The sequence below is a fragment of the Dipodomys merriami genome, unplaced genomic scaffold, assembly GCF_024711535.1.
Source record: "Dipodomys merriami isolate MVZ:Mamm:240054 unplaced genomic scaffold, mDipMer1.0.p SCAF_54, whole genome shotgun sequence".
Taxonomy (NCBI): Eukaryota; Metazoa; Chordata; class Mammalia; order Rodentia; family Heteromyidae; genus Dipodomys; species Dipodomys merriami.
The window spans coordinates 7,722,308-7,734,432 of record NW_027206113.1 but is presented as its reverse complement, the minus strand read 5'-3'; positions in this window follow the sequence as shown (position 1 = coordinate 7,734,432).

Here is a 12,125-nt window from a genome sequence, read left to right as displayed (position 1 = left end):
TGAGGGTGACGGTGAGGTTTTGGGTTAGGTAAAGGTTAGGTTTACGGTTAGCATGAGGGTTAGGGTCTGGGTGATCGTTCGGGTGAGGGTTAGCGTTAGTGTGATTGTTAGGGTGAGGGTTACGGTGAGGGGTATGGTTAGGGTAAGGGTGAAGGTTAGGGTTAGTGTGAGGGTTCGGGTTAGGGTTAGGGTTATGGTGAGGGAAAGGTTTTGGGTGAGGGTTAAGGTAAGGGTGAGGTTTAGGATTAGTGTTAGCGTTAGTGTTAGGTTTAGGGTGATTGTTAGGGTGAACATTCGGGTTAAGATTGGGGTTAGGGTTAGGGTTAGGCTTAGGTTTAGGGTTAGGGTGAGGGTGAGGGTGAGGGTTAGGTTTTGGTTTAGGGTGAGCGTTACATTTAGTGTGAGGGTTAGGGCTAGGGTTTGGGTTAGGGTTAGAGTTAGGGTTAGGATGAGGGTTAGGGTGAGGGTTAGGGTTAGGTTTAGGGTGAGGGTGAGGGTGATGGTTAAGGTTATGTTTAGGTTGAGGGTGAGGGTTAGGGTTAGGGAAAGGTTGAGGGTTAGGTTTAGGGTTAGGGTGAGTTTTAGGGATAGGATGAGGGTTAGGGTTAGGGTTAGGGTTATGGTTAGAGTGAGGGTGAGCTTTAGGGTTAGGGTTAGTGTTAGTGTGATGGGTAGGTTTACGGTTAGGGTTAGGGTGAGGATAAGGGTTAGGGTGAGGGTGAGGGTTAGGGTAATGGTTAGGTTTAGGTTTAGGATTATGGTTAGGTTGAGGATTAGGGTGAGGGTGAGGGTGAGTGTTAGGGTGAGAGTTAGGGTTAGGGTGAGGTTTAGGGTTAGGTTGAGGGTTAGGGTGAGGGTAAGGTTTAGGGTGAAGGTTAGTGTGATGGTGAGGGTTAGGGTAAGGGCTAGGGTTAGGTTTAGGCTGAGAGTGAGGGTGAGGGAGAGGGTTATTGTTAGATTTACGGGTATGCTTAGGGTCACGGTGTGGCCTAGGGTGAGGGTGAGTTTTATGGTGTGGGTGAGGTTTATGATGAGGGTTTGGGATAGGTAATTGCTAGGGTTAGGTTTAGGGTGTAAATTAGGGTGAGGGTGAGGGTGATGGTTAGGGTTAGGGTTCGGGTTAGGTTTAGGTTTAGAGTTATGTTGAGGGTAAGGTTTAGTGTAAGGGTTAACGTGAGGTTAGGGAGAGGGTTATCGTTAGGGTGACGGTGAGGGTTAGGGTTGAGGGTTAGGTTTAGTGTTAGGGTTAGGGTTAGGGTTAGGTTTACAATGAGTGTAAGGGTTAGCTTGAGGGTTAGGGTTAGGGATTTTGTGAAGGTTAGGGTGAGGGTGAGGGTTAGGGTTAGGTTGAGGTTTTGGGGTTAGGGTGAGTGTTAGGGTTAGTTTTAGGTTTAGGGTGAGGGTTAGTGTTAGGATTAGGGTTAGGGTGGGGTGAGGGTGAGGGTTAGTGTCAGACTTAGGGTTATCTTTAGGGTTTGGCCTAGGTGAGGCCTAGGTTGAGGGTGATTTTAGGGTGAGGGTGAGGGTGAGGGTGAGGTTTTGGGATAGGTAATTGTTAGGGTGAGGGTTAGGGTGAGGACTAGGGTGAGGGTGAGGGTTAAGGTGATGGTTAGCTTTAGGGTGATGTTTAGGTTTAGGGTGAGGGTTAGGATGAGGGTTAGGTTTAGTGTGAGTGTTCAGGTTCGGGTTATAGTGAGAGTTATGGTGAGGCGTAGGGTTAGGTTTAGGATGAGTTTTAGGGTTACTGTGAGGGTTAGTGTTAGGGTTGGGGTTATGTTGAGGGTAAGGTTTAGTGTTAGGGTTAGGGTGAGGGTTAGGTTTAGGGTGAGAGTTAGGGTTAGGGTGATTGTTAGGGTTAGTGTTAGCATTAGGGTTAGGTTTAGGTTGAGGTTTAGGCTGGGGTTGAGTGTGAGAGTGAGGGTTAGGTTTATGGAATGGGATAGGGTTAGGGTTAGGGTGAGTGTTAGGGTGAGAGTGAGAGTAAGGGTGAGGGTGAGGGTGCAAGTGAGGGTCAGTTTTTGATTTAGGCAAGGTTTAGGGTTACGGTTAGGGTGAGGGTTAGGTTTAGAGTAAGGGTAAGGGTAAGGTTGAGGGTGAGGGTGAGGGTTAGGGTTATCTTTAGGTTTAGGGTGAGGGTGAGGGTTATGGTTAGGTTTAGGTTTATGGTGAGGGAGAGGGTGAGGGTTAGGGTGAGTTTGAGGTTGAGGGTTAAGGTTAGGGTGAGGGTTAGGGCGAGAGTGAGGGGTACAGTTTAGGTGAGGGTGATGGTGAGGTTTAGGTTAGGGGTAGTGATAGGGTTAGGGTGAGGGTTAGGGTTAGGGTGAGGGTTAGGTTTAGGGTTAGGGTTATGGTGAGGCTAAGTGTGAGGGTTAGGTTTAGGGTTAGGGCTAGGTTTAGGATAATGGTGAGGGTTAGGGTGAGGGTGAGAGTTAGGGTTAGGGTTATGGTTAGGGTTAGGGTTAGGGTGAGGGTGAGGGTTTGAGTTAGGGTTAGGGTGAGAGTAAGGGTGAGGGTTAGGGTTAGGGTGAGGGTGAGGTTTAGGTTTAGGGTGAGGGTTAGGGTGAGTTGTAGGGTTAGGGTTAGGGTTTGGTTGAGGGTTAGGGTTAGGGTGAGGGTTAGGTTTAGGGTTAGGGTTAGTATGACGCTGAGTGTGAGGGTTAGGTTTGGCTTTAGGCTGAGGTTGAGGGTGAGGGTTAAGGTGTGGGTGAGTGTGACGGTGAGGTTTTGGGTTAGGTATGGGTTAGGGTAAGTGTTAGGGTGAGGATTATGGTGAGGGTGAGTGTTAGGGTTAGGCTTTGGGTTAAGGTTAGGGTTAGTGTGAGGGCTAGGGTGATGGTTAGGGTTAGGGTGATGTTTAGCGTGAGTTTTAGGGTTAGGGTGACGGTCAGGGTTAGGGTTAGGGTTAGTGTGAGGTTGAGGGTGAGGGTAAGGGTTATGATTAAGTTTAGGGTTAGGTTGAGGCTGAGGATGAGTGTTAGGGTGAGGGTGAGGGTTAGTGTAAGGGTTAGGGTTAGGATTACGATTATTTTGGGACCTCGGGTAAGGGTGAGGGTTAGGGTGAGGTTGAGGATCAGGGTGAGGGTGATGGTATGGGTTAGGTAAGGTTTATTGTTAGGGTTAGGGTGAAGATTAGGATGAGGGTGAGGGATAGGGTGAGGGTTAGTGTTAGGATGAGGGTTAGGGTTAGATTGATGGTTAGGGTTAGGGTGATGTTTAGGGTGAGGGTGAGGGTTAGGGTGAGGTTGAGGTTTCGGGTGAGTGTTGGGTTAGTGTAAGGTTTAGGGTTAAGGTTCGGGTGATGGTTATGGTGAGGCTGAGGGTGAGGGTGAGGGTTAGGCTTAGTGTGAGTGTTAGGGTTAGGGTTAGGGTTAGGGTGAGGGTAAATGTTAGGGTGAGGGTTAGGTTGAGGGTGAGGGTTAGGGTTTGGCTTAGGATTAGGGTGAGGTTTAAGGTGAGGGATAGTATTAGGGTTAGCTTTAGGGTTAGGGTTAGGGTGAGGTGTAGGGTTGGGGTGAGGGTGAGGGTGAGGTTTAGGTTTAGGGTTAGGATTAGGGTGAGCGTTAGCCTTAGGAAGAGGGATAGGGTGAGGTTTAGGGTTAGGTTTAGGATGAGAGTTAGGGTGATGGTTAGGGTTAGTGTTAAGTTTAGGGTGAGAGTGAGGTTGAGGGTGAGGGTGAGGATTAGGTTTAGGGTTAGGATTAGGGTTAGGTTTAGTTTTAGGCTGAGGGTGAGGGAGAGGGTGAGGTTTAAGGTTAGGGTAAGGGGTAGGGTTATGTTTAGGGTGAGGGCTAGGATGAGGTTGAGGTTAAGGATGAGGTTGAGGTTAAGGATGAGGGTGAGGGTGGGGGTGAAGGTGAGAGTTTGGTTTAGGTAAGGCTTAGGGTTAGGGTTAGGGTGAGGGGTAGTGTTACATTAGGGTGAGGGTTAGGGTTAGGGTAAGGGTGAGGGTGAGGGTAAGTGTTAGGGTGAGGGTTAGGGTGAAGGTGAGGGTTAGGGTTACCGTTAGGGTTAGGGTGATGGTGAGGGTTAAGATTTTGGGTTAGGGTTAGAGTAACGGTAAGGGTTAGGGTGAGGTTGAGGGTGAGGGTTAGGTTTATCGTTAGGTTTAGAGTGAGGGTGAAGGTTAAGTTTAGGTTTAGGTTTATGGTGAGGGTGAGGGTGAGGGTTTGGGTTAGGGTTAGGGTAAGGATTAGGTTGAGTGTTAGGGTTAGGGTTAGGGTAAGGGTGAGGGTAAGGGTTAGGGTGAGGATTAGGTTTAGGGATAGGGTTAGGATGAGGGTGACTGTGAGGGTTAGGGTTAGTTTTAGGCTGAAGGTCTGGGTGAGGGTGAGGGTTAGGTTGTGGGTGAGGTTGACAGTGTGGTTTTGGGTTAGGGTTCGGGTTAGGGTTAGCGTGAGGATTACGGTGAGGGTGAGGGTTAGGCTGAGGGTTAGGGCTGGGATGAGGTATAGGGTTAGGGTTAGGTTGATAGTTAGGGTTAGGGTGATGTTTAGGGTGAGGGTGAGTGTGAGGGTGAGGGTGAGGGTTAGGGATAATGTGAGTGTTAGGGTGAGGGTTATGGTGAGGGGTATGTTTAGAGTTAGGGTGAGGGTTAGGGTTAGTGTGAGGATCCGTGTGAGGGTTAGGATGATGATGAGGGAAAGGTTTTGGATGAAGATTGTGGTGAGGGTGAGGTTTAGGATTAGGGTTAGGGTTAGGTCTACGGTTATGGTTACAGTGAGGGTGAGGGTTAGTTTTAGGGTTAGGTTGAGGATTAGGGTTAGGGTTAGGGTTAGGGTGAGGGTGAGCGTAAGGGTTAGGGGGAGGTTTAGGGTGAGGGGGAGTGTTAGGGTTACCATTAGGGTTAAGGTGAGGGTGAGGGTTAGGGTTAGGTTTTGGGTTAGGATTAGAGTAAGGGTAAGGGTTAGGGTGAGGGTGAGGGTTAGGGTTAAGGTTAGGGTGAGGGTTAGGGTGATGGTGAGGGGTAGAGTTAGGGTGAGGGTAACGGTAAGGTTTAGTTTAGGGTTAGTGATATGATTAGGGTGAGGGTTAAGTTTAGGTTGAGGGTTAGGGTTAGGGTTAGGGTTATGGTGAGGCTGAGGGTGAGGGTGAGGGTTAGGATTAGGTATAGGATAATGGTGAAGGTTAGGGTGAGGGTTAGGGTTTAGGATTATGATTAGGGTTAGGGTGAGTGTGAGGGTTAGGTTTAGGGTGAGGGTGAGGGTGAGTGTTAGGTTTAGTGTGAGGGTTAGGGTTAGGGTTAAGGTTAGGGTGAGGGTGAGGATTAGAGTTAGGGTTAGGGTGAGAATTAGGATGAGGGTTAGTGTTAGGGTTAGGGTTAGGGTAAGGTTTAGGGTGAGGGTTAGATTGAGTTTTAGGGTTAGGGTAAGGTTTAGGGTGAGGGTTAGATTGAGTTTTAGGGTTAGGGTTAGGGTTAGGGTGAGGGTTAGGGTTAGGGTGAGGTTTAAGTTTAGGGTTACGGTTAGGTTGAGGGTGAGTGTGACGTTTAGGTTTAGTTTTAGGCTGAGGGTGAGGGAGAGCGTGAGGTTTAGGGTTAGGGTATGTGTTAGGGTTATGATTAGGGTGAGGGCTAGGATGAGGTTGAGGGTAAGGGTGAGGTTTTGGGTGATGGTGAGATTTTGGGTTAGGTATGGGTTAGGGTTAGTGTTAGTGTGAGGATTATGTTGAGCGTGAGGTTCAGGGTGAGGGTCAGGTTTAGGGTGAGGGTGAGGGTGATGGTTAGGGTTAGGCTGAGGGTTAGGGTGATGCTGAGGGTGAGGGAGATGTTGAGGATTAGGGTTATGGTTAGGATTAGGGTTAGGTTTAGGTTTAGGCTGAGGGTGAGGGAGAGCGTGAGGTTTAGGGTTAGGGTATGTGTTAGGGTTATGATTAGGGTGAGGGCTAGGATGTGGTTGAGGGTAAGGGTGAGGTTGTGGGTGGGGGTGAGGGTGAGGGTTTGGGTTAGGTAAAGCTTAGGGTTACGGTTGGAGTGAGGGTGAGGGTTAGGGTGAGGGGTAGTGTTAGATTCGGGTGAGGGTTAGAGTAAGTGTGAGGGTTAGGGTTGGGGTTAGGTTTATGGTAAGGGTGTGGGTAAGGGTTAGGGTGAGGGTGAGGGTTAGGGTTACCGTTAGGGTTAAGATGAGGGTGAAGTTAGGGTTACCTTTTGGGTTAGGGTTAGAGTTAGGGTAAGGGTTAGGGTGAGGGTGAGGGTTAGGTTTAGGGTTAGGGTGAGGATGAGGGTTAGGGTTAGTATGAGGTTAGGGTTAGGGTTAGGGTTATGGTTATGGTTAGGTTGAGGGTGAGTTTTAGAGTTAGGGTTAGGGTGATAGTTAGGGTGAGGTTTAATGTTAGGGATAGGGTTAATTTAAGGTTTAGGGTGAGGGTTAGGGTGAGTTTTAGGGTTAGGTTGAGGGTGAGTGTGAGAGTTAGGTTTAGTTTTAGGCTGAGGGTGAGGGTGAGGGTTAGGGTGAGGGTGACGGTGACGGTGAGGTTTTGGGTTAGGTATGTTTTAGGGTAAGGGTTAGCATGAGGATTATGGTGAGGGTGAATTTTAGGGTGAGGTTTAGGTTTAAGGTGAGGTTTAGGGTTAGGGTTAGGTTGATGATTAGGTTTAAGGTGATTTTTAGGGTTAGGTTTGGGGTTAGGGTGACTGGTAGGGTTAGGGTTAGGGTTAGGGTGAGGGTAAGGGTGAGGGGGAGGGTTAGGATAAGGGTTAGGGTTAGGTTTAGGCTGAGCGTGAGTGTTAGGGTGAGGGTGAGGGTTAGTGTAAGGGTGAGGGTTAGGGTTAGGATTATGGTGAGACCTCGGGTGAGAGTGAGGGTTAGGGTGAGCGTCAGGGTGAGGGTGAGGGTTTGGGTTAGGTAAGGTTTAGGCTTAGGGTTAGGGTGAGGATTAGGGTGAGGATGACGGATAGGGTGAGGGTTAATGGTAGGGTGAGGGTTAGGGTTAGATTGATGGTTAGGGTTCGGGTGTGTTTAGGGTGAGTGTGAGGTTTAGGGTGAGGTTGAGGGTTTGGGTGAATGTTAGGGATAGTGTAAGTTTTAGGGTTCGGGTTCGGGTTATGGTTATGGTGAGGGGTAGGCTTAGGGTTAGGGTGAGGTTTAGGCTTAATGTGAGTGTTAGGGTTAGGCTTATGGTGAGGGTAAATGTTAGGGTGAGGGTTAGGTTGAGGGTGAGGGTTAGGGTTAGGTTTAGTGTTAGGATGAGGTTTAAGGTGAGGGATAGTGTTAGGGTTAGTGTTAGGGTGAGGTTTAGGGTTAGGGTTAGGGTGAGGTTTAGGGTTAGGGTGTGGGTTAGGGTTAGGTTTAGGGTGAGGGTGGGGCTGAGGTTAAGGAATAGGGTTAGGTTTAGGGTGAGAGTTAGCGTTAGGGAGAGGGCTATGGGTGATGTTTAGGGTTAGGTTTAGGCTGAGAGTTAGGGTGATGGTTAGGGTTATGGTTAGGGTAAGGGTGAGAGTGAGGGTGAGGGTGAGGGTGAGGATTAGGGTTAGAGTTAGGATTAGGGTTAGGTTTAGGTTTAGGGGGAGGGTAATAGAGAGGGTGTGGTTTAGGTTTAGGGTAAGGGTTAGGGTTACGATTAGTGTGATGGCTAGGATGAGGTTGAGGTTAAGGGTGAGGCTGAGGGTGGGGGTGAAGGTGAGAGTTTGGGTTAGGTAAGGCTTAGGGTTAGTTTTAGGGTGAGGGTGAGGGTTAGGGTTAGGGATAGTATTAGATTAGGGTGAGGGTTAGGGTGAGTGTAAGGGTTAGGGTGAGGGTTAGGGTGATGGTTAGGATTAACGTTAGCGTTAGGGTGAGGGTGAAGGTTAGGGTTAGGTTTTGGGTTAGGGTTAGAGTAAGGGTAAGGGTTAGGGTGAGGGTGAAGGTGAGGGTTAGTTTTATCGTTAGGTTTAGAGTGAGGGTGAGGATTAGGGTTAGGTTTAGGTTTATGGTGAGGGTGAGGGTGAAGGTTAGGGTGAGGCTGAGGGTGAGGGTTAAGGTTAGGGTTAGGGTTAGCGTGAGTTTGAGGGGTAGAGTTAGGGTGAGGGTGAGGGTGAAGTTTAGGTTAGGGTTAGTGTTAGGGTTAGGCTGAGGGTTAGGATTAGGGTGAAGGTTACGTTTAGGTTTATGGTGAGGCTGAGGTTGAGGGTGAGGTTTAGGGTTAGGGTTAGGTGTAGGATAATGGTGAGGGTTAGAGTGAGGGTTAGGGTTAGGATTAGGATTAGGGTTAGTGTGAGATTTAGGGTTAGGATTAGGGTTAGGGTGAGTGTGAGTGTTAGGGTTAGTGTGAGGGTTAGGGTTAGAGTTAGGGTTAGATTGATGGTGAGGGTGAGGGTTAGGGTTAGGGCAAGGGCAAGGGTGAGGCTTAGGGTGAGTTTTAGGGTTAGGGTTAGGATGAGGGTTAGGTTTAGGGTGAGGGTTTGGTTTAGGGTTAGGGTGAGGGTGAGGTTTAGGGTTAGAGTAAGGGTAAAGGTTAGGGTGAGGGTGAGGCTGAATGTTAGGGTTATCGTTAGGTTTTGAGTGAGGGTTAGGGTTAGGGTTAGGTTTAGGTTTATGTTGAGGGTGAGGATGAGGGTTAGGCTGAGCGTGAGGGTGAGGTTTAAGTTTAGGTTTAGGGTTAGTGTGAGGTTGATGGGTGGAGTTAGGGTGAGGGTGAGTGTGAGGTTTTGGTTAGGGTTAGCGTTAGCTTTAGGCTGAGGGTTAAGGTTAGGGTGAGGTTTAGGGTTAGGGTTAGGGATATGGTGAGGCTGAGGGTGAAGGTGAGGGTTAGGGTTAGGGTTAGGTGTAGGATAATTGTGAGGGTTAGGGTGAGAGTAAGGGTTAGGATTAGGGTTAGGGTTAGTGTGAGATTTAGGGTTAGGATTAAGGTTAGGGTGAGGGTGAGTGTTAGGGTTAGTGTGAGGGTTGGGGTTAGGGTTATGGTGAGGGTGAGGGTTAGGGTTAGGGTTAGGTTGAGAGTTAGGGTGAGGTTTAGGGTTAGGGTTAGGGTGAGAGTTAGGGTGAGGGTTAGGGTTAGGGTTAGTTTTAGGATAATGGTGAGGGTTAGGGTGAGGGTTGGGTTTAGGATTAGTGTTAGGGTTAATGTGAGATTTAGGGTTAGGATTAGGGTTAAGGTGAGGGTGAGTGTTAAGCTTATTGTGAGGGTTAGGGTTAGGGTTAGGGTGAGTGTGAGGGTTACGGTTAGGGTTAGGGTGAGAGTTAGGGTGAGGGTTAGGGTTAGGGTTAGGGTTAGGTTGAGTGTTAGGGTCAGTTTTAGGGTTAGGGTTATGGTTAGGATGAGGGTTAGGGTTAGGGTGAGGGTTACGTTTATGGTTAGGGTGAGGGTGAGGGTGAGGGTGAGTGTTCGGGTGAGCTTTAGGGTTAGTGTGAGTGTTAGGGTGAGGGTTACGGTGAGTGGTATGGTTAGGGTTAGGGTGAGGTTTAGGGTTAGTGTGAGGGTTAGGGCCAGTGTTAGGGTTAGGGTGAGATTTAAGGTGAGTGCTAGTGTCAGGGTTAGTGTTAGGGTGAGGTTTAGGGTTAGGGTTCGGGTGATGGTTATGATGAGGGGTAGGATTAGGCTTAGGGTGAGGGCTAGGCTTAGTGTGGGTGTTAGGGTGAGGGTTAGCATTATGGTGAGGGTAAAGGTTCGGGTGAGGGTTAGGTTGAGGGTGAACATTAGGGTTAGGTTTAGGGTTAGGGTGAGGTTTAAGGTGAGGGATAGTGATAGGGTTAGGGTTAGGGTGAGGTTTAGGGTTAGGGTTAGGGTGAGGTTTAGGGTTAGGGTGAGGGTTACGGTTAGGTTTAGGGTGCGGGTGAGGTTGAGGGTAAGGGTTAGGGTTAGATTTATGGTGAGGGTTAGCGTTAGGGAGAGGGCTATGATGAGGTTTAGGGTTAGGTTTAGGCTGAGAGTTAGGGTGATGCTTAGGGTTAGGTTAGGGTTAGGGTGAGAGTGAGGGTGAGGGTGAGGGTGAGGATTAGGGTTAGAGTTAGGATTAGGATTAGGTTTAGGATTAGGCTGAGGGTAAGGGAGAGGGTGTGGTTTAGGTTTAGGGTAAGGGTTAGGGTTACGATTAGTGTGATGGCTAGGATGAGGTTGAGGTTAAGGGTGAGGCTGAGGGTGGGGGTGAAGTTGAGAGTTTGGGTTAGGTAAGGCTTAGGGTTAGTTTTAGGGTGAGGGTGAGGGTTAGGGTGAGGGATAGTGTTAGATTAGGGTGAGGGTTAGAGTTAGTGTGAGGGTTAGGGTGAGTGTAAGGGTTAGGATGAGGGTTAGGGTGAGGGTTAGGGTGAGGGTGAGGGTTAGGGTTACCGTTAGGGTTAGGGTGAGGTTGAGAGTTAGGGTTAGGGTTTGGGTTAGGGTTAGAGTAAGGGTAAGGGTATACGTGAGAGTGAGGGTGAGGGTTAGGGTTATCGTTAGGTTTAGAGTGAGGGTGAGGATTAGGGTTAGGTTTAGGTTTATGGTGAGGGTGAGGGTAAAGGTTAGGGTGAGGGTGAGGGTGAGGGTTAGGGTTAAGGTTTGGGTTAAGGTTAGAGTAAGGGTAAGGGTTAGGGTGAGGTTGAGGGTGAGGTTTAGGGTTATCTTTCGGTTTAGAGTGAGGTTGAGGATTAGGGTTAGGTTTAGGTTTATGGTGAGGGTGAGGGTGAAAGTTAGGGTGAGGGTGAGCGTTAAGGTTAGGGTTAGGGTTAGCATGAGTTTGAGGGGTAGAGTTAGGGTGAGGGTGAGGGTGAGGTTTAGGTTAGGTTTAGTGTTAGGGTTAGGCTGAGGGTTAGTATTAGGGTGAAGGTTACGGTTAGGTTTATGGTGAGGCTGAGGGTGAGGGTGAGGGTTAGGGTTAGGGTTAGTTGTAGGTCAATGGTGAGGGTTAGAGTGAGGGTTAGGGTTAGGATTAGGGTTAGGGTTAGTGTGAGATTTATGGTTAGGATTAGTGTTAGGGTGAGGGTGAGTGTTAGGGTTAGTGTGAGGGTTAAGGTTAGGGTTAGGGTTAGTGTGAGGGTGGGGGTGAGGGTTAGGGTCAGTGTTAGGGTAAGGGTAAGGGTGAGGGTTAGGGTGTGTTTTAGGGTTAGGGTTAGGGTAAGGGTTAGGTTTAGGGTTAGGGTTAGGGTGAGGGTGTGGGTCAGGGTTAGGGTGAGGGTTAGGATTAGAGTAAGGGTAAAGGTTAGGGTGAGGGTGAGGGTGAGGTTTAGGGTTATCGTTAGGTTTCAAGTGAGGGTCAGGGTTAGGTTTGGGTTTAGGTTTGTGGTGAGGGTGAGGGTGAGGATTAGGCTGAGCGTGATTGTGAGGATTAAGGTTAGGGTTAGGGTTAGTGTGAGTTTGAGGGTTAGAGTTAGGGTGAGGGTGAGGGTGAAGTTTAGGTTAGGGTTAGCGTTAGCTTTAGGCTCAGGGTTAGGGTTAGGGTTAGGGTTATGGTGAGGCTGAGCGTGAGGGTGAGGGTTAGGGTTAGGTTTAGGTGTAGGATAATGGTGAGGGTTAGGGTGAGAGTAAGGGTTAGGATTAGGGTTAGGGTTAGTGTGAGATTTAGGGTTAGGATTAAGGTTAAGGTGAGGGTGAGTGTTAGGGTTAGTGTGAGGGTTAGGGTTAGGGTTAGGGTGAGGGTGACGGTTAGGGTTAGGCTTAGGTTGAGAGTTAGGGTGAGGATTAGTGTTAGGCTTAGGGTGAGAGTTAGGGTGAGGGTTAGGGTTAGGGTTAGGTTTAGGATAATGTTGAAGGTTAGGGTGAGGGTTGGGGTAAGGATTAGGGTTAGGGTTAATTTGAGATTTAGGGTCAGGATTAGGATTAGGGTGAGGTGAGTGTTAAGCTTATTGTGAGGGTTAGGGTTAGGGTTAGGGTTAGGGTGAGGGTTACGGTTAGGGTTAGGGTGAGAGTTAGGGTGAGGTTTAGGGTTAGGGTTAGGGTTAGGGTTAGGTTGAGTGCTAGGGTCAGTTTTAAGGTTAGGGTTAGGATGAGGGTTAGGGTTAGGGTGAGGGATACGTTTAGGGTTAGGGTTAGGGTGAGGGTGAGTGTGAGGGTTAGGGCCAATTTTAGGCTGAGGGTGAGAATGAGAGTGAGGGTTAGGGTGTGGGTGAGGGTGATGGTGAGGTTTTGCGATAAGTAAGGTTTAGGGTTAGGGTTAGCTTGAGGATTACGGTGAGGGTGAGGGTTAGGGTGAGGGTTAGTGTTGGGGTGAGGTTTTGGGTTAGGGTTAAATTGATAGTTAG